Here is a 26,607-nt window from a genome sequence, read left to right as displayed (position 1 = left end):
AAGATCTAAGATATGATTAAAGTGGTGGGTGGACTCATTTACATTTTGAGCAAAGCCAATTGAGTCTAATAATAGATTAAATGCAGTGTTGAGGCTGTCATTCTCAGCATCTGTGTGGATGTTAAAATCGCCCAATATAATTATCTTTTCTGAGCTAAGCACTAAGTCAGACAAAAGGTCTGAAAATTCACAGAGAAATCTCAGTAACGACCAGGAGGATGATAGATAACAACAAATAAAACTGGTTTTTGGGACTTCCAATTTGGATGGACAAGACTAAGAGTCAAGCTTTCAAATGAATTAAAGCTCTGTCTGGGTTTTTGATTAATTAATAAGCTGGAATGGAAGATTGCTGCTAATCCTCCGCCTCGGCCCGTGCTACGAGCATTCTGACAGTTAGTGTGACTCGGGGGTGTTGACTCATTTAAACTAACATATTCATCCTGCTGTAACCAGGTTTCTGTAAGGCAGAATAAATCAATATGTTGATCAATTATTATATCATTTACCAACAGGGACTTAGAAGAGAGAGATCTAATGTTTAATAGACCACATTTAACTGTTTTAGTCTGTGGTGCAGTTGAAGGTGCTATATTATTTTTTTCTTTTTGAATTTTTATGCTTAAATAGATTTTTGCTGGTTATTGGTGGTCTGGGAGCAGGCACCATCTCTACGGGGATGGGGTAATGAGGGGATGGCAGGGGGAGAGAAGCTGCAGAGAGGTGTGTAAGACTACAACTCTGCTTCCTGGTCCCAACCCTGGATAGTCACGGTTTGGAGGATTTAAGAAAATTGGCCAGATTTCTAGAAATGAGAGCTGCTCCATCCAAAGTGGGATGGATGCTGTCTCTCCTAACAAGACCAGGTTTTCCCCAGAAGCTTTGCCAATTATCTATAAAGCCCACCTCATTTTTTGGACAATACTCAGACAGCCAGCAATTCAAGGAGAACATGCGGCTAAACATGTCACTCCCAGTCCAATTGGGGAGGGGCCCAGAGAAAACTACAGAGTCCGACATTGTTTTTGCAAAGTTACACACCGATTCAATGTTAATTTCAGTGACCTCCGATTGGCGTAACCGGGTGTCATTACTGCCGACGTGAATTACAATCTTACCAAATTTACGCTTAGCCTTAGCCAGCAGTTTCAAATTTCCTTCAATGTCGCCTGCTCTGGCCCCCGGAAGACAAGTGACTATGGTTGCTGGTGTCGCTAACTTCACATTTCTCAAAACAGAGTCGCCAATAACCAGAGTTTGATCCTCGGCGGGTGTGTCGCCGAGTGGGGAAAAACGGTTAGAAATGTGAACGGGTTGGCGGTGTACACGGGGCTTCTGTTTAGGGCTACGCTTCCTCCTCACAGTCACCCAGTCGGCCTGCTTTCCCGGCTGCTCGGGATCTGCCAGAGGGAAACTAACAGCGGCTAAGCTACCTTGGTCCGCACCGACTACAGGGGCCTGGCTAGCTGTAGAATTTTCCACGGTGCGGAGCAGAGTCTCCAATTCGCCCAGCCTGGCCTCCAAAGCTACGAATAAGCTACACTTATTACAAGTACCATTACTGCTAAAGGAGGCCGAGGAATAACTAAACATTTCACACCCAGAGCAGAAAAGTGCGGGAGAGACAGGAGAAGCCGCCATGCTAAACCGGCTAAGAGCTAGTAGCTGCGCTAAGCTAGCGGATTCCTAAAAACACACAAAGTGAATAATGTGTAAATAATTTAGAGGTGATTCAGCAGAGGGAGTGCTTTAGTTAAGGCACGTGAAGATTACACTGTGAAGCAAATCGTTATCTAGGTAACTAGAGCAATCTAACTGCGCAGATTAAACAGCTAACAGATACAGCAAAACACCGCTGTGCTCCGGAACAGGAAGTGATACAATACCGCAGTGAGAGCCAACCACCAGTAGAGGCAAGCAAGACCTTTGAGATATTTATTTGAGAAATGGGGATGGACCAGTTCTCTGTCCGGGTGGTTGCCATCCAGGACCCATTGCAGTTCTGTTGTGCAGCTCCTCAGGGGCACCTTAGTGATGAAAATGACAGGGAGATGTGTTTTTCTTTCAGTTTCCTCATTTCCATTTCGACGTTTGGCCAGCACATTGAACCTATGACCCTATGGTCACACACCTACTTCTCAAATCTTCAGGCCACCACTTTACCCAAACAAAGTCCATGCAAGCTTTGAACAGAGTAGGAGCCAGTTCACATCCCAGGTCAGCCTCCCATCTTTTAACTTTGTTCAACTGCTTATCCTCTCTTTCTTTCCCACACATCTCCCAGTGGGTCATGGAAATATTAAGAGTGATAATTCTTTGGATTTAGATCAGTCTTCAGGCAGAATTGTTGCAAAATGGCAGAAGACTTTCTTCCTTTGTCGTTTTGCACTTTCTTGAGCTACTTTTTCCTTCCAATTGTCTTTTTTTGGCAACACTGGCCATGTTGAACAGTCACCACTGCATTTGTGTTTTTTTTTTTTTGTTTTGTCTTGTAAATGTGCTTTGTGTGTGTGGCACTTTTTATTTCTTATGGTACCTCTGATCTTTCCTTCATTTCTCCTCTCAGCTTTGGACTCCAGCAGTGACGATAAACGCTTTGCAAGCCCTCTCTCTCTCCAGCACTCTACCTCAGTATCCATCATTCTCTTTTTCTCGCCAAGCAAATTACATCTCGGTTACTACGGAGACGTGATTATTGAAAGGTTTTTGCTGCTTGTTCTTACTTCTCTCAAAGCCGCCTCATCCTCCTTTCTTCTTCCACCTGCACCTTCTGATTTTCACTTTCCTTTCTCAGTGGTAAATTGTCCTCTTTCTTCTGCCTTATATCCCTTTCCTTCTTCTTGGAGAACATGTCCTGTGATTAGTAGTGGTTATTTGTAAAAGAACAACAAGGATCGACTTTGTTGACTAGATTTTCGTTGCGGTTTTTGGGGTTATTACTGTGGTTTTGGACTATGTTCCAGCAGATAAAAACAGGATCTCTTAATGGACTATACAGCATGTGTTATCCATTACTGACTGTGTAAGTGGCCCCCACTGAATGCACTACACGATACAAGCACTGTGATTTTGTTTCTCCTTTCTTTTCTCCTCATCATCACAAGCAGTGTCCAACTTTGAGCACCTTATCTTGTGTGTCCTGCAGTGACGGTGCATCGGAACGTGCTACTTTCCACTATAAATGTGCTGATACACTTTGAAAAGCTGGTAAATGGATTGATTGCGTCATGACCGAAAGAACTAGATTGCGGGTACAAGCAGCCGAAATGGGCTTCCTCAGCAGGGTGGCTGGTGTCTCCCTTAGAGATAGGGTGAGAAGTTTGGTCATCCGTGGGGAACTCGGAGTAGAGTTGCTGCTCCTTTGTGTTGAAAGGAGCCAGCTGAGGTGGTTCAGGCATCTGGTAAGGATGCCTCCTAGCTGCCTCCCAAGGGAGGTGTTCCAGGCACGTCCATCTGGGAGGAGACCCCGGGGAAGACCCAGGACTAGGTGGAGAGATTATATCTCCACACTGGCCTGGGAACGCCTCGGGATCCCCCAGTCAGAGGTGGTCAGTGTGGCATGGGAACGGGAAGTCTGGGGTCCCCTGCTGGAGCTGCTGCTCCCGCGACCCAAACCCGGAAAAGCGGTTGAAGATGAGTGATGAGAGTGAGTGTTTTTAACTCCCAACAGATGCTATGATGCTCAAACTGCAAGTTCAAACATAATAGACTTGCGAAAATAAATTATTTTTCTTGTGGGAGGTGAGGGTCAAGTAGTTAAAGTGGTGGGCTTGTGTCCAGAGGATCCTCTGGAAAGGTCCTTAATCCCCAAGTTGTTCCCAGGTCCCAGGCACGGGACATCCAGCCAGCAAGTGAGGTTGGGCTACTTTCCAATTTTGTTCCTCACTGGGGATAGAGATCAAATCCATGATGGCTCAGCAGGATATTCAGATGCAACAGGTGCCATCAGACTCTTCCCATTGCTGCAAAGAGTACAATTGTTCAACAGAAAATACATTCAAAAGCCTAAATTTGTTAATTTTTTAAATTGAGCCAGTACTGCAAGATTCAACTCTCTTCCACATTATGGCTCACATGGTGTAGTGTGCTCAAAACATCATCTTCTTTCCCCTTTGGGTGCTCCTCTTAATGAATGAAAAATGAATGAATGAAAACTGTTTATTTCGAACATTTGATACAACAACAATTACAAGATAGATCAGTAAAGACAACAACAAAAAAGTTCCTACTGTGTACCCAACATGTCCGAAAAGGGGTAGGGTGAAGCATCAGCTTATTTATCCCTACCCCTTCTTCCCCACAACCAGTAATACCCTTTGCCACATATACACATAAATTCCTACACACCTAAACCGATATCAATATATATATACATATATATACACACACATACATATACACATCAACATACACATATATACATATATACACGTATATATACACAAACATAAATATACACCTACACATACCTACTTACATACAAAATACTATATATTTACAAGCCGAAGCAAACAACAAAAACACCCTAACCCTCATTACCCTTCCTCCTCCCTATACCCAGAAAAAAACATATTTTTGTACCGCTGTTTGAACTGGTTCATGCTTGGACATTGCTTGAGCCCCACTCCCAATCTGTTCCACATCCTCACCCCACAGACAGAAATACAGAAACCTTTTAATGTTGTTCGTGCCCACTGATGCTTTAAATTAAATTTCCCCCTCAGACTGTAATCCCCTGATCTGTTAAAAAACATATTTTTAATATTTGCTGGAAGTAAATTGTTTATTGCTTTATACACAATTTGTACTGTTTGAAAATGAACCAAGTCTGTGAATTTTAAGAATTTGGATTGTAAAAATAGTGGATTTGTATGATCTCTATAGCCAGTATTATGAATAATTCTTATAGCTCTTTTCTGCATTACTGATAGTGATTGTGTTGTACCTTTATAAGTATTACCCCATACCTCTGCACAGTACTGTAAATATGGTAAAACCAGTGAGCAGTAAAGAATGCGGAGTGAGTTGTGGTCCAGAATATGTTTCGCTTTGTTTAGAACTGAAATGCTTCTTGACAGTTTACTTTGTATATGTTTTATATGAGTCTTCCAGTTTCTTATCATCTATTATCACCCCCAGAAACTTATTTTCATGTACCCTTTCAATATCTACCCCCTCGACTTGTAACTGAACCTGTATGTCTGTATTACAATAGCCAAATAACATGTATTTTGTTTTACTTAAGTTTAATGATAATTTATTTCTGTCAAACCATATTTTCAATTTTCCCATTTCTATACTGATCCTCCTCAGTAACTCCTGCAAATCCCCCCCTGAACAAAAAATGCTTGTGTCATCTGCAAATAATACTAATTTTAATATTTTGGAAACATTGACAATATCATTTATATAAATTAGAAACAGTTTTGGACCCAATACTGACCCCTGTGGGACGCCACAAGCATTGTCCAAGCATGATGATGTATATTCCCCCAACTTCACAAACTGTTTTCTGTTACTTAAGTAGCTTCTCACCCAGTGCAACACCAACCCCCTAATCCCATACTGTTCAAGTTTACTGATTAATATGTCATGATTGATTGTATCAAAAGCCTTTTTAAGGTCTATAAATATTCCAACTGAATGTAATTTGTGGTCTATGGCGTTTGTAATCTCCTCAACTGATTCTATTAATGCAAGTGATGTTGAACTATGTACTCTGAATCCATATTGACTATCAGTAAGTAATTTATGTTTATTTATGAATTTGTCTAATCTATTATTGAATAACTTTTCTAATAATTTGGAAAATTGTGGAAGCAAAGAAACAGGTCTATAATTTGTGAAGTGGTGTCTATCCCCAGTCTTATACAGCGGCACAACCTTAGCTATTTTCATTTGATTGGGAAATTTACCGGTTTGAAATGATAAGTTACAGATGTATGTTAATGGTTCTACAATCCATTCAATGACCTGTTTTACCACCACCATATCAATTTCATTTAAATCGGTAGATGTTTTATATTTACAATTATTCACAATGTCTATAATTTCATTTCCATCCACTGCTGTGAGGAACATTGAACAGGGATTTCTTTCTATGAGATTATTATCCCAATCCTCAGGTTGGGAATCGGGAATTTTTTCTGCCAAGCTTGGTCCAATATTTACAAAAAAATTATTAAAACCGTTGACTACCTCATCCTTATTTTCCTTCTTGACATTATTATCAATGAAATACTGAGGGTAACTCTGTTTTTTATTACCATTTTTGATAATGCTATTTAATATATCCCATATTCCTTTAATATTGTTTTTGTTATTATATAATATGTTACTATAATATTCCTTCCTACATACCCGTATAATATTAGTTAATCTATTTTTGTATTTCTTATATCTATTTTCTGCCTCTTTAGTCTTTAGTTTTATGAATTCTCTATACAGTGTATTTTTCTTATTACATGCATTTCGTAACCCTTTCGTCATCCATGGTCGAGCTTGGATTTTTGTTTTCTGTAGTCTTGTTTAATTGGACAATTTTTATCATATAATGATGTAAATATTTGTAAAAAAGTTTCATATGCACTATCAACATCACTTTCACTGTATACCTTTTCCCAGTTTTGCTCCTGTAAATCCTTCTTTAGTGTGTTCATGTTTTCCTCTGTCCGCACTCGCCTGTATTTTATTTTCTCCTCTGGCTGATTCCGCCGATGGTTTCTATTATAAACGATGAAAACTGGTAGATGATCACTAATGTCATTGATTAATAATCCACTCACAGTGTTATTCTCAATATCATTGCTGAATATATTATCAATTAAGGTGGCACTATGGGATGTAATTCTGCTTGGCCTGGTGATTTTTGGATATAAACTCATACTGTACATTATACTGATAAATTCATCTGTTATTTTATGCTTATTTGGATTGAGCAGATCAATATTTAAGTCACCACAAATGAACACAGTTTTTGATTAGTTTTTGAGAACATTTTTCCCATACAGTCAGTGAATGTTTCAATACTAGATCCTGGTGCTCTATATATACAGCTGACTAATACATTTTTGCTTTTTTCTTCACATATTTCAATAGTTATACATTCTAATAAGTTATCAATCACAGTTGTCATATTGTCTACTATTTTATAATCCATGTTCTTATCCACATACACAGCCACTCCTCCTCCACTCTTATTTTTTCTGTTTACACAATTAAATTCATATCCATCCAGTTCAAAATCCATTCCTTTATCTTCATTGATCCATGTTTCTGATATAGCAATTATGTTAAATATTTTTTTAAACTGACTTAAATATTCTTTAATGTTGTTAAAGTTTGCATATAGACTTCTGCTGTTGAAATGGATTATTGATAATTTGTTATCCGTTTTAATGATCCGATTAAACTGTTCATCCTCTTAGGGGTCACCACTATAGATTGTCCATCTCCATCATCTTCTGTCATACAAACATCCTGCACATCCATTGCTCATGACTTCCATAAACCTCATCTTTGTCTTTTCTCTTCTCCTTATGTTTCATGTCTCCATCCTCAGTATCCTTCTTCCTACATACCAGGCATCCCTCCTCTGTAGGTACCCAAACCATCTCAATCTCACCTCTCACTTTTTCTTTAAACCATAGTGTTAATCTTATCTATCCTTATTACTTCAAAAGAAAATAACAGCATTTTCTACATTACCACCTCCAGCTCTGCTTCCTGTCTCTGTGTCACTGCCTGTGCCTCCAAGCTATACAACATTGCTTTCTCTTTTAGTCCTACAGGTACCCATATATCACAAATCACTCCTGCCATTGTTCTCCCCTGCTGGAATGTTCAACCCCAGATATTTAAACTCCCCTACTGTACCCTTATGACCCATTTACACTGGACTGAGACCTATATAAGACTTACAAGATCATGACATCTTGTCAACTCTCACAAGTCTTGGCTGGTCTCCGTTGTGATCTGTTACTTGTATTGCGACTGAATTGTGTGAGTGGAAAATATGTTAATATCTGCGATCATTGATGCAACCCCATGCAGAGTCAATTGAGAGTGTATTGTGACCCACAGGATCAAGTTGAAAGTGAGATGAGATGTGAAAGTTTATTAAGACCAATTATGAGACCCATGTATCTGTTAACTGGTCACACAACTGGTGTGAGTGTTTTAAACAGTTCAATACACTCACACACCTGATGGAGGGGGATGCGGCCAAGAGGGATCTTTTTCTGACCATGGAGACCCCATTGTGACGAGCCTGCAACCCCAGTGGGAGTCAGTGAGAGTGATAGGGAGCAGAGGCTATTTTTCAATCGCAACTCGGTCGTGGACTCAGTGTAAACGGGGTGTTACCACCTTTACTCCCTGTAACAGCACTATTCCACCACTCTCCCTCTCATTCAAACATATGTGTTACATCTTGTTCCCACTGACTTTTATTCCCCTTTTCTCCAATGTGTATCACAACTTGCTCTCTACTGTCACTATAGATCACAATGTCATCTGCAAACATCATATCCCTAGAGACTCCTGTCTGATCTCGACCACCAACATATCCATCACCAGTGGAAACAAGAAAGGGCTCAGAACCGATCCTTGATGAAATCCCACCTCTATCCTGAATGCATCTGTCATTCTTACTGCACATCTCACTGGTGTCACAATATCCTCAGAGACATCCTGCATCAACCTCACATACTTCCTCATACAATACCACAGCTCTTCTCTTGGCACCCTATCATAAGCCTTCTCTAAATCCATCTTTCTCCTGAAAATATATCACAGAGCCAGGTGTGACTTCGACATCCCCTTGGCCTGGTCCAGTCTGTGATATCCTCAGCAAGGAGGCACCTGCATGCTCAATCATGCTTGGGGAAAACACACCACATAACCACAGTGCTGCACCTGACGCTCCTAATGATGCATGTAACAAATCTCATCTTTGTCTTCCTAAGTATGCCAATGTGTGTGTGTTTTAGCCTCCGTTTTTTGTCTTTTCTTTTTACTTATTTGTCTGTTTGTGGTTGGTTAACTCGGAAAGTTCTGAACAGATTTTTGTTAATTATCTTTTAAGAGTGGGATTGATCTTTTTTATTGTGAGATTAGATGGCTTCAGCCAGGGAGGAGGTATGTGTGCTCAGTACCCATCTATTTCAAACTCTGTCTGCTCTGATTTATTTCACTCTCATTCTCACGTGCTGCAGCCATCGTTCCTCTTACCTTCCTGTGACCTCCTCACCTCTCTCACCACATTTGTAAGTGATTAGCATCATCAAATGGAAACAAGGAGAGGACACATGGTCCCCTCTGAATATTCGTCTGTCCTTCTGCTCCCTCCATTCACTGGTCTGCTCCCTGCAGTCCCTCACTGTCCGCTCTCCCTCCGTTTTCTCCCCCATCCAGGCCGTGTGCCAGCAGTCATTCTCTTCCCTGAACACCTCCACAATTTATCCTCTCTCCTCCCTTTCTGTTCCCTGCTGTGCCTCCCTGAGCTCCTTCTCAATATCCCAGATGGACTGAGCAACTTTCTGTTGTAAAATTAACTTTGAGATGAACAGGGCTGTGAGTGTTTCCACGTGTGGCTTGTTGTTCTGCCAAATGTAGAGTCAAGGTTATCTTGATCCATTATCGTCAAGAAATTCACATTTTGAACTTGCTGCTTGTCATTTTTTGCATTGATATCAAGACAAACAATATATTAGGAAGATTTCCTGGTAATAACAGTCAAAGAGGAATTGGAAAAGGTGTTTAGAGGCTGAAATGACTGTGCTATTATAACCCATCTGTATAAATGTTTTTGAGGAAGACACAAATCTCTTACCTGCGATAACAGAAAAAAAATGTCAGTGAATATAGATGGAGTTTTTTTAAACGGGACTGCCAGTGGCTCACACATACCAAGATCAATTTTCTATGATCTCAGTTTTCAAAGTTGGAAAGTCAATATGAAAATTGTTGATATATTGAGAGAAAGAATCCTTAACATGTATCCACAGGATTGGCTTAAACAAAATTTTAATGCAACAAATACGCTGCCGCCACTAAACTGATCTTTTTCAATAGGCTAAAAAAATTATTATTATTATTATTATATATAACTCACAAACTCGTAGCTTAAAGCAGATAACCCGTAAGTTGGAGAGGAAATGGCGTCTCACTAATTTAGAAGATCTTCACTTAGCCTGGAAAAAGAGTCTGTTGTGCTATAAAAAAGCCCTCCGTAAAGCTAGGACATCTTTCTACTCATCACTAATTGAAGAAAATAAGAACAACCCCAGGTTTCTTTTCAGCACTGTAGCCAGGCTGACAAAGAGTCAGAGCTCTATTGAGCTGAGTATTCCATTAACTTTAACTAGTAATGACTTCATGACTTTCTTTGCTAACAAAATTTTAACTATTAGAGAAAAAATTACTCATAACCATCCCAAAGACGTATCGTTATCTTTGGCTGCTTTCAGTGATGCCGGTATTTGGTTAGACTCTTTCTCTCCGATTGTTCTGTCTGAGTTATTTTCATTAGTTACTTCATCCAAACCATCAACATGTTTATTAGACCCCATTCCTACCAGGCTGCTCAAGGAAGCCCTACCATCATTTAATGCTTCGATCTTAAATATGATCAATCTATCTTTGTTAGTTGGCTATGTACCACAGGCTTTTAAGGTGGCAGTAATTAAACCATTACTTAAAAAGCCATCACTTGACCCAGCTATCTTAGCTAATTATAGGCCAATCTCCAACCTTCCTTTTCTCTCAAAAATTCTTGAAAGGGTAGTTGTAAAACACCTAACTGATCATCTGCAGAGGAATGGTCTATTTGAAGAGTTTCAGTCAGGTTTTAGAATTCATCACAGTACAGAAACAGCATTAGTGAAGGTTACAAATGATCTTCTTATGGCCTCGGACAGTGGACTCATCTCTGTGCTTGTTCTGTTAGACCTCAGTGCTGCTTTTGATACTGTTGACCATAAAATTTTATTACAGAGATTAGAGCATGCCATAGGTATTAAAGGCATTGCGCTGCGGTGGTTTGAATCATATTTGTCTAATAGATTACAATTTGTTCATGTAAATGGGGAATCTTCTTCACAGACTAAAGTTAATTATGGAGTTCCACAAGGTTCTGTGCTAGGACCAATTTTATTCACTTTATACATGCTTCCCTTAGGCAGTATTATTAGACGGTATTGCTTAAATTTTCATTGTTACGCAGATGATACCCAGCTTTATCTATCCATGAAGCCAGAGGACACACACCAATTAGCTAAACTGCAGGATTGTCTTACAGACATAAAGACATGGATGACCTCTAATTTCCTGCTTTTAAACTCAGATAAAACTGAAGTTATTGTACTTGGCCCCACAATACTGTGAGAAATCTTGGAGTCATTTTTGATCAGGATATGTCATTCAAAGTGCATATTAAACAAATATGTAGGACTGCTTTTTTGCATTTACGCAATATCTCTAAAATCAGAAAGGTCTTGTCTCAGAGTGATGCTGAAAAACTAATTCATGCATTTATTTCCTCTAGGCTGGACTATTGTAATTCATTATTATCAGGTTGTCCTAAAAGTTCCATAAAAAGCCTTCAGTTAATTCAAAATGCTGCAGCTAGAGTACTAGCGGGGACTAGAAGGAGAGAGCATATCTCACCCATATTGGCCTCTCTTCATTGGCTTCCTGTTAATTCTAGAATAGAATTTAAAATTCTTCTTCTTACTTATAAGGTTTTGAATAATCAGGTCCCATCTTATCTTAGGGACCTCGTAGTACCATATCACCCCAATAGAGCGCTTCGTTCTCAGACTGCAGGCTTACTTGTAGTTCCTAGGGTTTGTAAGAGTAGAATGGGAGGCAGAGCCTTCAGCTTTCAGGCTCCTCTCCTGTGGAACCAGCTCCCAATTCAGATCAGGGAGACAGACACCCTCGCTACTTTTAAGATTAGGCTTAAAACTTTCCTTTTTGCTAAAGCTTATAGTTAGGGCTGGATCAGGTGACCCTGAACCATCCCTTAGTTATGCTGCTATAGACGTAGACTGCTGGGGGGTTCCCATGATGCACTGTTTCTTTCTCTTTTTGCTCTGTATGCACCACTCTGCATTTAATCATTACTGATCGATCTCTGCTCCCCTCCACAGCATGTCTTTTTCCTGGTTCTCTCCCTCAGCCCCAACCAGTCCCAGCAGAAGACTGCCCCTCCCTGAGCCTGGTTCTGCTGGAGGTTTCTTCCTGTTAAAAGGGAGTTTTTCCTTCCCACTGTAGCCAAGTGCTTGCTCACAGGGGGTCGTTTTGACCGTTGGGGTTTTACATAATTATTGTATGGCCTTGCCTTACAATATAAAGCGCCTTGGGGCTTTTCAGAAAAGTTTGAAGTATTTTAAACTGAACGCGTTTGGAACAGCTGCACACACACACACACACACACACACACACACACACACACACACACACACACACACACACACACACACACAAAAAAAAGCACCACACTCTGAAAAATACAACCTGGACGTGATGCTTTTTCTGGAGGCGGCTACATGTGACTGCATACACTCCATTCTTATTTAGAGAAATTAAAGAAAGATGATGGTGCAGAAAAATATCCACGTGGACATGAGGCCTCAAGGGAACATAATTGACTTTACCATTACACTGGTGTACAAATTTTAAGAAGTTGTCTGCTTCAGAAATATAATGTGCTATTTACGATGAATTTTGACATGTTGAATTCAAATATGACAATAAAAATGACTGGTTGGCTACTGTTTCTAAGATATTTAAGTTTTTACATTTTAAGTCTAAATAATTATATTATGTTGATAGTAGATTTTTCATGATAAATCGTACGCATAGGTGTTTTCATGTTTCTCTGGATGGTCATATAATAATATTTCACCTGTTTTTATGTGACACTTTAAAAATTATCAAAAGGTAACCCTTAGTAGCATAGTAGTAACATATATTAAAACTAGAGCCTTTTCATTCTCAGTGGCCCAAAATTAGTAAAATTTGACTACATTTATTTCAGAAGCATTTTGACTGTAGACCAGTGTTACTGTTTTACAACTGATGGCAAACTATAGCAATCTGCCAATTGCCACTACCCAAGAATAAATGAACAAATATGTGAATTTCTAAAAACTACAGTCAATGCTGCTTGTAAATTGGCTAAAGCTGGACCTTACGTGAACATTATAGGCTTTGGTCTCATACCAGTTCATACTTTTGCTTCAAAGGATCAGTTCTTGCTGTGTAAGAAACATGCTACTAAAAATCTGCAGTTCAGTGCGTCACCTTTTATTGACTGTTCTAGTTCTGTAAAGTGCTTGGTGTTTGCTGCACTTACAGTAGTGTTCAGAATAATAGTAGTGCTATGTGACTATAAAGATTATTCCAGGTTTTGAGTATATTTCTTATTGTTACATGGGAAACAAGGTACCAGTAGATTCAGTAGATTCTCACAAATCCAACAAGAACAAGCATTCATGATATGCACACTCTTAAGGCTATGAAACTGGGCTATTAGTAAAAAAAAGTAGAAAAGGGGGTGTTCACAATAATAGTAGTGTGGCATTCAGTCAGTGAGTTCGTCAATTTTGTGGAACAAACACGTGTGAATCAGGTGGCCCTATTTAAGGATGAAGCCAGCACCTGTTGAACATGCTTTTCTCTGTGAAAATGGACGAGGAAAATGGGACGTTCAAGACATTGTTCAGAAGAACAGCGCAGTTTGATTAAAAAGTTGATTGGAGAGGGGAAAACTTATACGCCGGTGCAAAAATGATAGGCTGTTCATCTACAATGATCTCCAATGCTTTAAAATGGACAAAAAACCAGAGACGCATGGAAGAAAACGGAAAACAACCATCAAAATGGATAGAAGAATAACCAGAATGGCAAAGGCTCACCCATTGATCAGCTCCAGGATGATCAAAGACAGTCTGGAGTTACCTGTAAGTGTTGTGACAGTTAGAAGACGCCTGTGTGAAGCTAATTTATTTGCAAGAATCCCCCACAAAGTCCCTCTGTTAAATAAAATATGTGCAGAAGAGGTTACAATTTGCCAAAGAACACATCAACTGGCCTAAAGAAAAATGGAGGAATATTTTGTGAACTGATGAGAGTAAAATTGTTCTTTTCGGGTCCAAGGGCCGCAGACAGTTTGTGAGACAACCCCCAAACTCTGAGTTCAAGCCACAGTTCACAGTGAAGACAGTGAAGCATGGTGGTGCAAGCACCATGATATGGGCATGTTTCTCCTACTATGGTGTTGGGCCTATATATCGCATACCAGGCATCATGGATCAGTTTGGATATGTCAAAATACTTGAAGAGGTCATGTTGCCTTATACTGAAGAGGACATGCCCTTGAAATATGTGTTTCAACAAGACAATGACCCCAAGCACACTAGTAAACAAGCAAAATCTTGGTTCCAAACCAACAAAATTAATGCCTCACAGATGTGAAGAAATCATGAAAAACTGTGGTTATACAACTAAATACTAGTTTAGTGATTCACAGGATTGCTAAAAAAGCAGTTTGAACATAATAGTTTTGATTTTGTAGCGTCAACAGCAGATGCTACTATTACTGTGAACACACCCTTTTCTACTTTTTTTACTAATAGCCCAATTTTCAGCCTTAAGAGTGTGCATATCATGAATGCTTGGTCTTGTTGGATTTGTGAGAATCTACTGGTACCTTGTTTCCCATGTAACAATAAGAAATACGAGGTCTGTGATATAAAAAGCGGTCCTTTTTATTTTTTTCAAAAAATAAATGGATTTGATTCATATGTTTTTACGTCAGACATGCTTGAACCCTCGTGCGCATGCGTGAGTTTTGTCATGCCTGTCGGTGACGTCATTCGCCTGTGGGCAGGCTTTGAGTGAGGTGTGGACTCCCCGTCCCGTCGGAATCTCTTTGTCTGAGACGCTGCTGGAGACGGCGCGCGTTGCTTTATCAGATTTTTTCAGGACCGGTGAGGGATATCCGTGTGGACACTATTCGAGAAATTCAGCTGGTTTTCAGTGTAAAGTTTAACGGCTGATGAGAGATTGTGGAGTTTCTTTCGCTTTAAGGACAGCCCACAAAGCGGATCGGCGCGGTCGGAGGCGGCGTCCGTCTGGCTGTTTTGAGCTGAAAACATCCTAATTTAAAGCTCTGTTCACCCAGGACGTCGTCAGAGAACAGAGAAGTTTCAGAAGAAGCCGGCATCAGGAGTTTACCCGGACATTCCACTGTTAAAGGAGATTTTGTAATGAAAGAACGTGCGGACGAATTTGCCGAGTCGGATCTGTGACGATGTGACAAATCCGTCTGCGCCGCGACATGAAAAACACCTCCGTGTTGAAAACCATTTGTAAAATTCAGGCGGCTTTTGATGGCTTTCAACAAGTGAGTATCTGAGAAACTGTTTAACAGCTTGGGCATGTTCCAACTTGCCCATTAAGGTTTCCAGCGGAGGTGTTTTTCCTGTGGCGACCCCCTGCGGTCGGGTCCGGCCCGACATGCGAATCTGCCCGCACGTTCTTTCATTACAAAATCTCCTTTAACAGTGGAATGTCTGGATAAACTCCTGATCCCGAATTCTTCTGAAAGTTCTCTGTTATCTCACGACGTCTTGGGTCCACAGAGCCTGAAATTAGGAAGTTTTCAGTTTGAAACAGCGAGACGACGCTGCCTCGGAGTGCAGATCGCCGTCAGGTGCCGTGGGCCGTCCTTACGGCGACAGTAAAACTCCAAAATCTCTCATCAGCTGTTAAAATTTTCACCGAAAACCAGCTGAATTTATCGAATGGTGTCCACTCAGTTGTGCCTTACAGGTTTTGAAATTTTTTTTATCAAACAAAGTAGCAGTCTCTGAGCCATTCTGAAACAATGAAAAAATCGACGAGAGGGTGGGCCACTCCTCACTCAAAGACTGCCCACAGGCGAATGACGTAACCGACAGGCGTGAAAAAAACTCTTGCATGCCCACGAGGGTTTAAGCATGTCTGATGTAATCAAACGTGATTCAAATCCATATAGTTTTTGAAAAAAATAATGTCCGTTTACTTTTCTCACAGACCTCGTATACTCAAAACTTGGATTAATCTTTTTAGTCACATAGCACTACTATTATTCTGAACACTATTGTATCATTAATGATTGTTTATTTGGAACCAGAATTAATTACTAGGCGGTCATGTGACACTGACACCATGACCTGGTCCATTACCAAATAAACTGTGTGACATCCATAGAAAAATAACACAATAGAATGTAACGCTGTTCAGATTTTGCTTCATCGCTCAGGGAGAAACTCGCTGCTGTCAGAGTGAATTCTTTTCAAACAAAGAACACATGCAGAAGTCAAACAAAGTCTTATTTCCTCTGGAACTTGCGCAAGACTTCAGAAAACAAGAGTCTGGTTTGTTTCATGCTGTTTTGTTGTTTTTGCACGTGATTTTGTTTTTGCATGATTTGATGTATAAGCAGTTTAAATGGGGCTAAATCCAGATACGTTAAAGACATCCCATATATGTTGACATGTAAGGCTCGTGACATGCTTTCCACACGGACAGAGTCAGCATTGTAGACAAGCATCGGGCATCGCTGTTCTTTCTTTTGGTCTGTTTGAGGTATTACTGCTGAGCAAAACATATGTGCCTCCATTAGTACTTCATTTCTTACATAAGTTCACTTATTTGTAATTGTTACAGTACTTTAAATTTGTGTTGTTCTGCTCGGATCCATAACAACAGAAGTGAGTGTTGTCGTGTCTGTAATCTCTGACTATCGGAGGATATTTGTGGCTCTAGAATGTGATGGGGATTTAGCAGACCTGCTTATGTGGTAGGAACTAAAAGGAAGTTAATTATTCCCTGGGGAAACATTCAAACAGACCCAACCACTTCAAATTATGGGCTGAAGATAAAAATGCTCTTTTCCCCTACACAGTGATGACTTTTTAATTTTTCTAATCAGCAATTCTGCGTCGTTACTGCAAAATTTTGGATGTGTGTTATTTAAACACAGTTTCAGCTCTTATTAGACCACAGACTTTGGCAGGTTTGCACTGAAAAACCGGGAAACATGAAAAATGCTTCCATGCTTTCTAATAATCCCACATCATATTCTCCAGTTAAGTCTACATACACTTTAACTTCATTGTTCTTGCAGGGGATGTTCTGTAAAAGAACAAACATTGCTCAGGCTGTGAAACTGCATAATCACTTTGATCATATTTACCTGCAGTGCAAACACAGCTAAATGGTGCACCCAGTGCTATTAGCAGGTTTGCAACTCTCATGTGTCAATATGCTGGCTGCGGGCTTGTGATTTGAATTATTAATTGCTAGTTATTGTCTTATTGCGGGAGGATGTGGATTCTCAGAGTGTATCAATCTGCTCTCTCTGCTCTGTCATTCTTCCCCTCATCAAAAGATGGGTGAAAGTGATACCATCTAATCATTATCTTCCCATTCTCTCCTCACTTTCTCTCAGTAAATGAGGGAAACTGATATGGTCTTCTAATGACCAGCGTGAATAATCACTGTCTAAATAAAGGCTCTGTTTGGAAATCTCACAATTGCTGTCTTGAAATTATTTTCTCAATCCCCCCATGGTTCCAATAAAGGATTTTTAAAATGTATGTTGAGTGTATTTAAATTAAGCAATTAATGGTTTAGTATATAAACATCAACATATTTTAAAAAGGTCAACAGAAATGATAAAATGACACACATTCCCATTGTTTTCTGTTCATAATAGCCGTTAGTAAGGTTAGATTTTACTTGTGTGAAGCACCTTGAGGCAGCTTTGTTGTGATCTGCTGCTATATAAATCAAATAAATTGAGTTGAAATAAACTGAATAATGGGACTTGACCTGCTAAGAATTATTTTCATTAGGAAATAATGTAATTATTTTGATTATTTTGTCTCTGAATGTCAGAAAATGGTTAACAAATTCCATCAAACCTGGCCAGAGTTCAATATTACTTTTTTTTTTTTTTTTTTTGTCCATGTAACGAATGCAGTCCACACTTATTAAACAAAAGGGCAATCAGAGAGTGTACACCTCTGCCGAATGCACTGAGTTGAAATGCTTGTGGGGGTGCTGTTATGCCAAAGAAAATTATTGCAAAGACCAATTAAACAAATTCACTCACACACACACACACACACACACACACACACACACACACACACACACACACACACACACACACACACACACACACACACACACACAGCTAAGGGGGAGGAAGATTGAACTTCCACATGAACTTGGGGAGAACATGCAAACTCCACACAGGCGGGAAGTGATCCCTGGACCTTCTTGCTGTGAGGCATCAGTGTTAACCACTGAGCCACCACGCTGCCCAACTCTGGTTGTTGCTGAATACAAATTGATCATCAACAGATTAAGAGACTCCATGGATGGAATCCTCACCTCATGGCAGTTGTTGAAAAGATATGGTCACCACATACACTCAACAAAAATATAAACGCAACACTTTTGGTTTTGCTCCCATTTTGTATGACATGAACTCAAAGATCTAAAACTTTTTCCACATACACAATATCACCATTTCCCTCAAATATTGTTCACAAACCAGTCTAAATCTGTGATAGTGAGCACTTCTCCTTTGCTGAGATAATCCATCCCACCTCACAGGTGTGCCATACCAAGATGCTGATTAGACACCATGATTAGTGCACAGGTGTGCCTTAGACTGCCCACAATAAAAGGCCACTCTGAAAGGTGCAGTTTTATCACACAGCACAATGCCACAGATGTTGCAAGATTTGAGGGAGCTTGCAATTGGCATGCTGACAGCAGGAATGTCAACCAGAGCTGTTGCTCGTGTATTGAATGTTCATTTCTCTACAATAAGCCGTCTCCAAAGGCGTTTCAGAGAATTTGGCAGTACATCCAACCAGCCTCACAACCGCAGACCACGTGTAACCACACCAGCCCAGGACCTCCACATCCAGCATGTTCACTTCCAAGATCGTCTGAGACCAGCCACTCGGACAGCTGCTGAACAATCGGTTTGCATAACCAAAGAATTTCTGCACAAACTGTCAGAAACCATCTCAGGGAAGCTCATCTGCATGCTCATCGTCCTCATCGGGGTCTCGACCTGACTCTAGTTCGTCATCGTAACCGACTTGAGTGGGCAAATGCTCACATTCGCTGGCGTTTGGCACGTTGGAGAGGTGTTCTCTTCACGGATGATGCGAAGGAGATGTGTTGCACTCCATGAGGCAAATGGTGGTCACACCAGATACTGACTGGTATCCCCCCCAATAAAACAAAACTGCACCTTTCAGAGTGGCCTTTTATTGTGGGCAGTCTAAGGCACACCTGTGCACTAATCATGGTGTCTAATCAGCATCTTGATATGGCACACCTGTGAGGTGGGATGGATTATCTCAGCAAAGGAGAAGTGCTCACTATCACAGATTTAGACTAGTTTGTGAAGAATATTTGAGGGAAATGGTGATATTGTGTATGTGGAAAAAGTTTTAGATCTTTGAGTTCATCTCATACAAAATGGGAGCAAAACCAAAAGTGTTGCATTTATATTTTTGTTGAGTAAATAGATTTTTAGAGCCACTCTAACCTTATGAAAAACAAAACAGAACATTGATCTGGTGTTGCACTAAAATGATAAAATACTAATATACTAATGACCAGATGGTTATGAATGCAGTTCCTGCAAAGAAACACTCTTCAATCGTACATGGCATCATATTTTTCTGTTCATTGACAATGAATCAACTGCACTCATCTCTTTTTCAGTCTCCTCAGTGGCCTGTCAGCTGGTGAACACATTTCCATTTTTGGTCATCTTTTTTATTTTCAGTTCTCTGCCTTTCCAGTGTGCCATTTATCAGCCATCACTGAGCTTTTATGTATTTATTTATTTTTTTGGTACCTTGTTTTAATATGCTTTTCCCCATGTGGTTGTCAGTTTTTACATCCTCAGTCCATTTCAGCTGTTGGATGTGTGTATTTTTCTTGCCAAAGATCAGAGAGGAGCTCAAATTGACATCCATTTCGGCTGCATTTTTAGCTTTTAAATCCTCAGCTGGAGTGAATGGCGAGAGGAACCGGTAGACATGAAAGAGGAGCCAAGCGCAGGCGAGATGGAAGAAAATGCACTTGAAAACCATGCTGCCTGTCTGCACGTTTATTTTGTGCTTACGAATGTTCTTCCTTACATTCTCTCTTGTTGGGAAGAGGAGGAATGAGTTATTAAAACGCCAACCTTTCCAACAAGAGGCAATAAATCAACCTTAATATCCAGGGGAGAGAGGCAGAGAAGAAGAAGAAGAGAGAGGAAGCGAACAAAAATGAAAAATAGGGAATCCGTAAAGTTGAGGACGGGGACGTGATGAGTAGAAGGCTTGGGAATGAGGGAGAGGAGACAGAATAAGAGCGAAGTATCATAAATTGATGCATGGGGTGAGAGGAGAAGCAGAAAAATAATAATAATGAAAATCTCATCCACTATGATTAGACTCAGAGAGGCTGGCCAGTGAGGGTTAATACACAATCACGAGTCCATCAGAGGTGCAGCTAAATGTTTTTCTGTTTGAGAAAATGGAACTGTAGCTTGAAATAATTTTGAGCAATGGAGGAAAAAAGAGAATCTTGCCTGCATCCAGACTTAAGATGCACTTATTTTCCCTTTCATATGGCTAAAATACTGGCATAGTATGTTGCTACGCTTTTTACTCTTTTAATTCATTTTATTAGTAAAGAGAGCGGGCCACGGCCTCAACTTTATCTAAATTCTGGGTCTTTTAGTGAAGCTTAGGGTTAGTGGCCGGTGATCACCTTAGTATTTCTTGTTTCTCTTGTTGCTTAATGCTGACAAATTACACTGTATTTGTTGTCTTTCTGATGCCTGATTCTGTTTTTTCTTTTCTCTGTTTGAGGTGCGGCTCCATCCAGAGATGGGTGTGGTGTCTGTTTCTGAAACCCTCCTGTCCTGTGCACCAGCAACATTGCCTGTATATTCGTTTTGTGTAGTGTTCTGTAATTTATGTTTGTAGCATGGCCCAAGCAGAGGGTCACCCCTATGAGTCTGGTCTGCTTGAGGTTTCTTCCTCAGAGGGAGTTTTTCCTTACCACTGTTGCTCTGGGGGTTGGTAAGGTTAGACCTTACTTGTGTGAAGCACCTTGAGGCAACTTTGTTGTGATTTGGTGCTATATAAATGAAAATGAAATTGAAATTGCATGTGCTAAAGCCCAGAGAACTTGAGTCACATGGGGCCCATAATTTTTCTACACAAAAAGCATGAATCCAACGTTGTGGCTGAAGGTCCAGGAGTCTGGGCGCTTTGCTCATATCCTTTGCTTGGACATATGGCACCTGTCAGCTGACTACAGACCGTCAGCTGGACGTGGCCGTGCACACAAGGTGTCAAATTAAAAACACAGACATCAGATAGATGCAGGACAAACACATAATAATACATACATTAAATTAAAATCACAGAACAATGAGAGTGAGAGTGAGCCTTTTTGTTCTGTGAGCTGCTGAAAATGCTGAAATTCGGGCAGATGGGCTGGGAAATTCGGGCATGGGCCATGGTAAGGAAAATACGTACGTTTATGTCTAAAAAATATTCCAAAAGCCAAGAAAAAAAAAAAAAAACTGATGAGGAAATTTTACTCAAAAGTGTGATGACCATCATCAGTGTAGAAATAGAAGAGATGTCTTCAACTCTATAGAGTCTAGTGCCAGGGTCTAGGGTTGTAAATACTAGCATAAAGCCCACTCCTTCCAGTCCAAAGCCCAAGCAGTTCTGCCTTCTGGTGGATAGTAAGAGAACTAAAGGCCACCTGTGGACTAACCAAAGAGGTTATAGAGTGAGGAAAATAAGTATTTGATCGCCCTGTGATTTTTCAAGTTCTCCCACTTAGAAATCATGGAGGGGTCTGAAATTTTCATCTTAGGTGCATGTCCACTGTGAGAGACATAATCTAAAAAAAAAAGCCAGAAATCACAATGTATGATTTTTTAATAATTTATTTGTATTTTACTGCTGCAAATAAGTATTTTAATATTTGGTACAGTAGCCTTTGTTTGCAATTACAGAGGTCAAACGTTTCCTGTAGTTTTTCACCAGGTTTGCACACACTGGGGGAGGTAATGGTCTAGTGGTTAAGGCATTGGGCTTGAGAACAGAAGATCCTCAGTTCAAATCCCAGGCTGACTGGAAAATCACTCAGGGCCCTTGGGCAAGGTCCTTAATCCCCTATTGCTCACAGTGTGTAGTGAGCACCTTGTATTGCAGTTTTTCACCAGGTTTGCACACACTGCAGCAGGGATTTTGGTCCACTCCTCCATACAGATCTTCTCCAAATCTTTCAGGTTTGGAGTTTCAGCTCCCTCCCACCCCCAGATTATGATGTTTCCACCCCCATGCTTCACGGTTGGGATGGTTTTCTTGGGGTTGTTCTCATCCTCTAAACATGGTAAGTGGAGTTGATTCCAAAAAGCTCAATTCTGGTTTCATCTGACCACATGACCTTCTCCCATGCCTCCTCTGGATCATCCTGATGGTCACTGGTGAACTTCAAACGGGTCTGGACATGTGCTGGCTTGAGCAGGGGGACCTTGCTGGTCAGATGAGACCAGAATAGAGCTTTTTGGAGTCAACTCCACTTACCATTTTTAGAGGATGAGAACAACCCCAAGAAAACCATCCAAACCGTGAAGCTTGGGGGTGGAAACATCATACTCTGTGGGTGCTCTTCTGCAAAGGGGACAGGATGACTGCACCGTATTGAAGGGAGGATGGATGGGGTCATGTATTGTGAGATTTTGGCAAACAACGTCCTTCCCTCAGTAAGAGCATTGACAATGACCCCAAACACACAGCCAGGGCAACTAAGGAGGGGCTCTGTAAGAAGCATTTCAAGGTCCTGGAGTGGCCTGGCCAGTCTCCAGACCTGAACTCAAAAGAAAATCTTTGGAGGGAGCTGAAACCTTTCAGATTTGGAGAAGATCTGTATGGAGGAGTGGACCAAAATCCCTGTTGCAGTGTGTGAAAACTTGGTCAAGAACTACAGGAAACGTCTGACCTCTGTAATGGCAGACAAATGTTTCTGTACCAGTTGTTAAGCTCTGTTTTTCTAGGGGAGCAAATACTTATTTTATGCAACAAAATGCAAATGAATTATTTAAAAATCATACAATGTGATTTACTGGATTTTCTTTTTAGATTCTGTCTCTCACAGTTGAAGTGTACTTACGATAAAAATTACAGACCTCTCCATTTTTTGTAGGTGGGAAAACCTGCAAAACTGACAGGGGGTCAAATACTTATTTTCCCCAGTGTACGTTGTGCTCAGCAGAGAGGTCATTTTCATGTTTAAGAAGACTGAAAAGCTACCTCAGGTCTAATATGGGTCAGGATCATCTCTCATCATTAGGACTTCTGTGTATTGAAAGAAGCCACACCAACAAAGTGGACATCAACAGTATTGTTGATGTGTTTGGTAGAAAGAGGGGAAGGAGGAACAAAATGCTTTTCTGATTGATTACAATTTAACGTTGTCTTACACTATCTTGATACCCTTTGCAGAAGTAGTCACCTGAGGTAGCTTTTGAGTCTTCTCTTATACAGCTGTATATGATAATTGTCAGGCATGTTTTCATTTAATATTGTACTTGATTAGGTTTGCCTTTTCTGGATATGTTATTCCCATTATAAATCTCTTGACAAGTGTTGATACTAAGTTGTGAACAATTTTGTAACAATACTTTCATGTGTTGGTCTTGAGGGAGGTCTGTTTTATACACACTCATGGCAATTTATGTGTATGCATGTAGACTCTGAATACAGAATAGAATGACCTAAAATGTTGTCAGACTTATTTTGGCAATTAATGTAAACAATCAAACCGCTATTTGGTCACCAATATAAATATAAATATGGGTATATAAATATATGGTAATTTAAAGAGTCATGGGGGTTTCTGAAATTTGGGCAAATTGGGTGTTGCCCCCCCCCCCTCCCCAAAATAGACCCCACCTCGTACGCCTATGGGCGTGTCCCCCTGTGGCGTGCATCTGGTCAGATATCTGTGCTCGCAAGTAATAGCTCGGGAACACCTGTACTGGCTTGTAGGATATTAAGACGCATAACTACAGCATGAAGTGTGGACATCGGCATGCTGCCTCGTGTGGAAATAAATTAAAACACTTATTGCTTCAGCTGACCACTGCACCAGCGCACCGCAGCGCTGGTGAATATCATGCCATGCAGGAAATCCCCCCGCAGGATTCCACCCTCATTTTGTCAATTATTACAGCGCTTTTTTCACTGTAATTAAAGATTTCTTCTTCATCTACATCGTAAAATTTATTTTTTTAAAAAATATGTTTATCTCCTTGTTGATTTTAGGTATTTTACGCTCATGTTATAGGACAGCGATGGTAGTACAGTGGTAAAGCTTCTGTCTGTTAATCAGAGCTTTTGTAAATTGCAGGTTCGAAATCCCACGGGTGGCATGTATTTTTTATTTTTTGTTTCTCCACAGCAGTGCGCGATGTGGTTCCACACGTTCCAGCTGTTTTTTTCTTTTTCTCCACATGCCACATGCTCCAGCTGCTCGCGCTGTGTTCGTGCACGCGCATGAGTGTGCACGACACTGTCGCCGGTGTGTCATGCACAACTGTGCGACCGTGCATCCCTCACGACAGCAGGTGTAATGTTTCATGGTTCCCCATTTTGTGTTTGGTTTGTGGATTCAGATGTTTCTCTCCATTTTCCAGTCATAATATCAGCAATCAAAGTTCAGATTCTCACCGCCACACTTCTAATCTTACTTCTCTTCTGCTGCTTCCACTCAGAGTTCCTCTGTCTCCTTCCCTTTGTTTGCCCAAAAGTAGTGCATGTTCCACTGGTACCCTGCTTGATATTAGCACCAGTGGCAGTTGGTCACCTGGGTCTTGGGTGATTCAGTATGGAAATCTGATTTGTGATTCATGCACAATTTGTGCTGGAGGCCCTTCTTGATGCAACAATCATTTATTTGCGTATACGAGTGGCACCCAAATTGAGTTGAGTGGTTGATTGTGATGAGGAGGAGGTGGAGCACTGAGGTCAAAGGAGTAGATGGAGGGGGGAGATGATGTAGGAGTGTGACATTGAGACGCCTTTCAGGTTAAGTGTTTAAATCATTTAGACCCTTTTAGGAGGCGATAACCCACCCTACTCAACCTCTTTCTTCCTTGTCTCTCATATCCTTGTACATTTTTTTTCAACCCACCAGTTGCTAAATGCCTAATAAGAGGAGTGAGACACCAGTCATATCTCAGAGGCAACATGAACAGACATGTGCACTTTATGACATCAACTGCTCTTCTAACATGAGCATTTTTCTGAAAGATTCTGGAGAGAGATTCAAAGAGCACGAGAAACAGAGCAATAAAGAATAATATGCTTGTTCTCTGTCCTCCATCTTTTCTCCCACTGGACTGTGAGATCGGCTGTATTTTAATATCCGTGCATTAAAAGAGGAGAATTATTATTGGCGGAGTCCTCGTGATATAATATTTAACAAGACCCTTCTAACGGCAGTGTTTTGTATACCAGAAGAGCAGAAATTATTATTTTTTCTTGTTATTGCCAGTATAATGTATGAAAATACATACATAAATAGACTGTTGAGAACCAATTTAAGATGCTGTTACAGTAAAAGCAATTCATCACAACAATGTATCACAAGAATTCTACATGCAGCATGAATATGTTACATAGGATAACTTCATAACTTCATCTCCTCTTAAAAATGGACACATATGACACCATGTCCTGATATATATATATATATATATATATATATATATATATATATATATATATATGTGTGTGTGTGTGTATGTATTTCCGTGCAATTTAAATTTTTCCCGTAGCCAAATATTGCAGTGTTGTGATGACCTTCATATACATACACTATAATTAATCACAAATTCTGTCTGATCTCTGGAACCATGCAAAGGTTTTGGGCATCTTAGAATTTTGATAGAAATGTTGTGGTTTTTTGTTTTCTTCATTAGTAGTTAAAAAAAAAATCTAATTTGAAATGTACAACCTTTTCTGTTTCATCATTCAGCGTGACAATTAAATGTCTTTTCTATTTCATTACAGAAACTCGTTGATTAGCAGATGTAGAGAATGAATGAAAAAGACCACTGAATTTGTTTTGTTTGGTTTAAACAGTTTTTCAGCTTAAAACACTGCTGGAATAGGCTCCAGCCCGCCTTGTGACCATAGCTTGGAGTAAGCAGGTATAGAAAATAAATGAATGCCTCTCTGTGCTTTCATTGTGGACACATGGTGTTGTACACTGTTGACAAGAGAAAACACTCTGAAACATTATTTGATATTTGGGATATATTAATGAAGCTTATTTAAAATAAAAAAAAAATCTGGAATATTGTAGACACAAAAAAATGTAGCTAAAACATAAAATAAATAGCAAATTGGTGAATATGTAGTTATTAAAAATAAATAAATAAAATTTCAAGTCTATAATGTGTAAAAATGTTTTACATATAAAATACAAAATTATATG

The 26,607-nt window shown here is 40.1% G+C and overlaps 1 long non-coding RNA gene across 1 annotated transcript; it reads right to left on the bottom strand.

Moving 5' to 3' along the window:
- Nucleotides 1-3,230: 3,230 nt before the first annotated feature.
- Nucleotides 3,231-26,607, bottom strand: LOC117513323. The gene is made up of 4 exons (XR_004561562.1): nucleotides 26,597-26,607; nucleotides 12,660-12,812; nucleotides 10,664-10,666; nucleotides 3,231-3,240 (listed from the first exon to the last, which is right to left on the bottom strand). It is a non-coding gene; the product is annotated as an uncharacterized LOC117513323 (long non-coding RNA).

This window comes from Thalassophryne amazonica, chromosome 7, assembly GCF_902500255.1.
Source record: "Thalassophryne amazonica chromosome 7, fThaAma1.1, whole genome shotgun sequence".
Taxonomy (NCBI): Eukaryota; Metazoa; Chordata; class Actinopteri; order Batrachoidiformes; family Batrachoididae; genus Thalassophryne; species Thalassophryne amazonica.
This window is presented reverse-complemented; position numbering and strand designations above follow the sequence as displayed.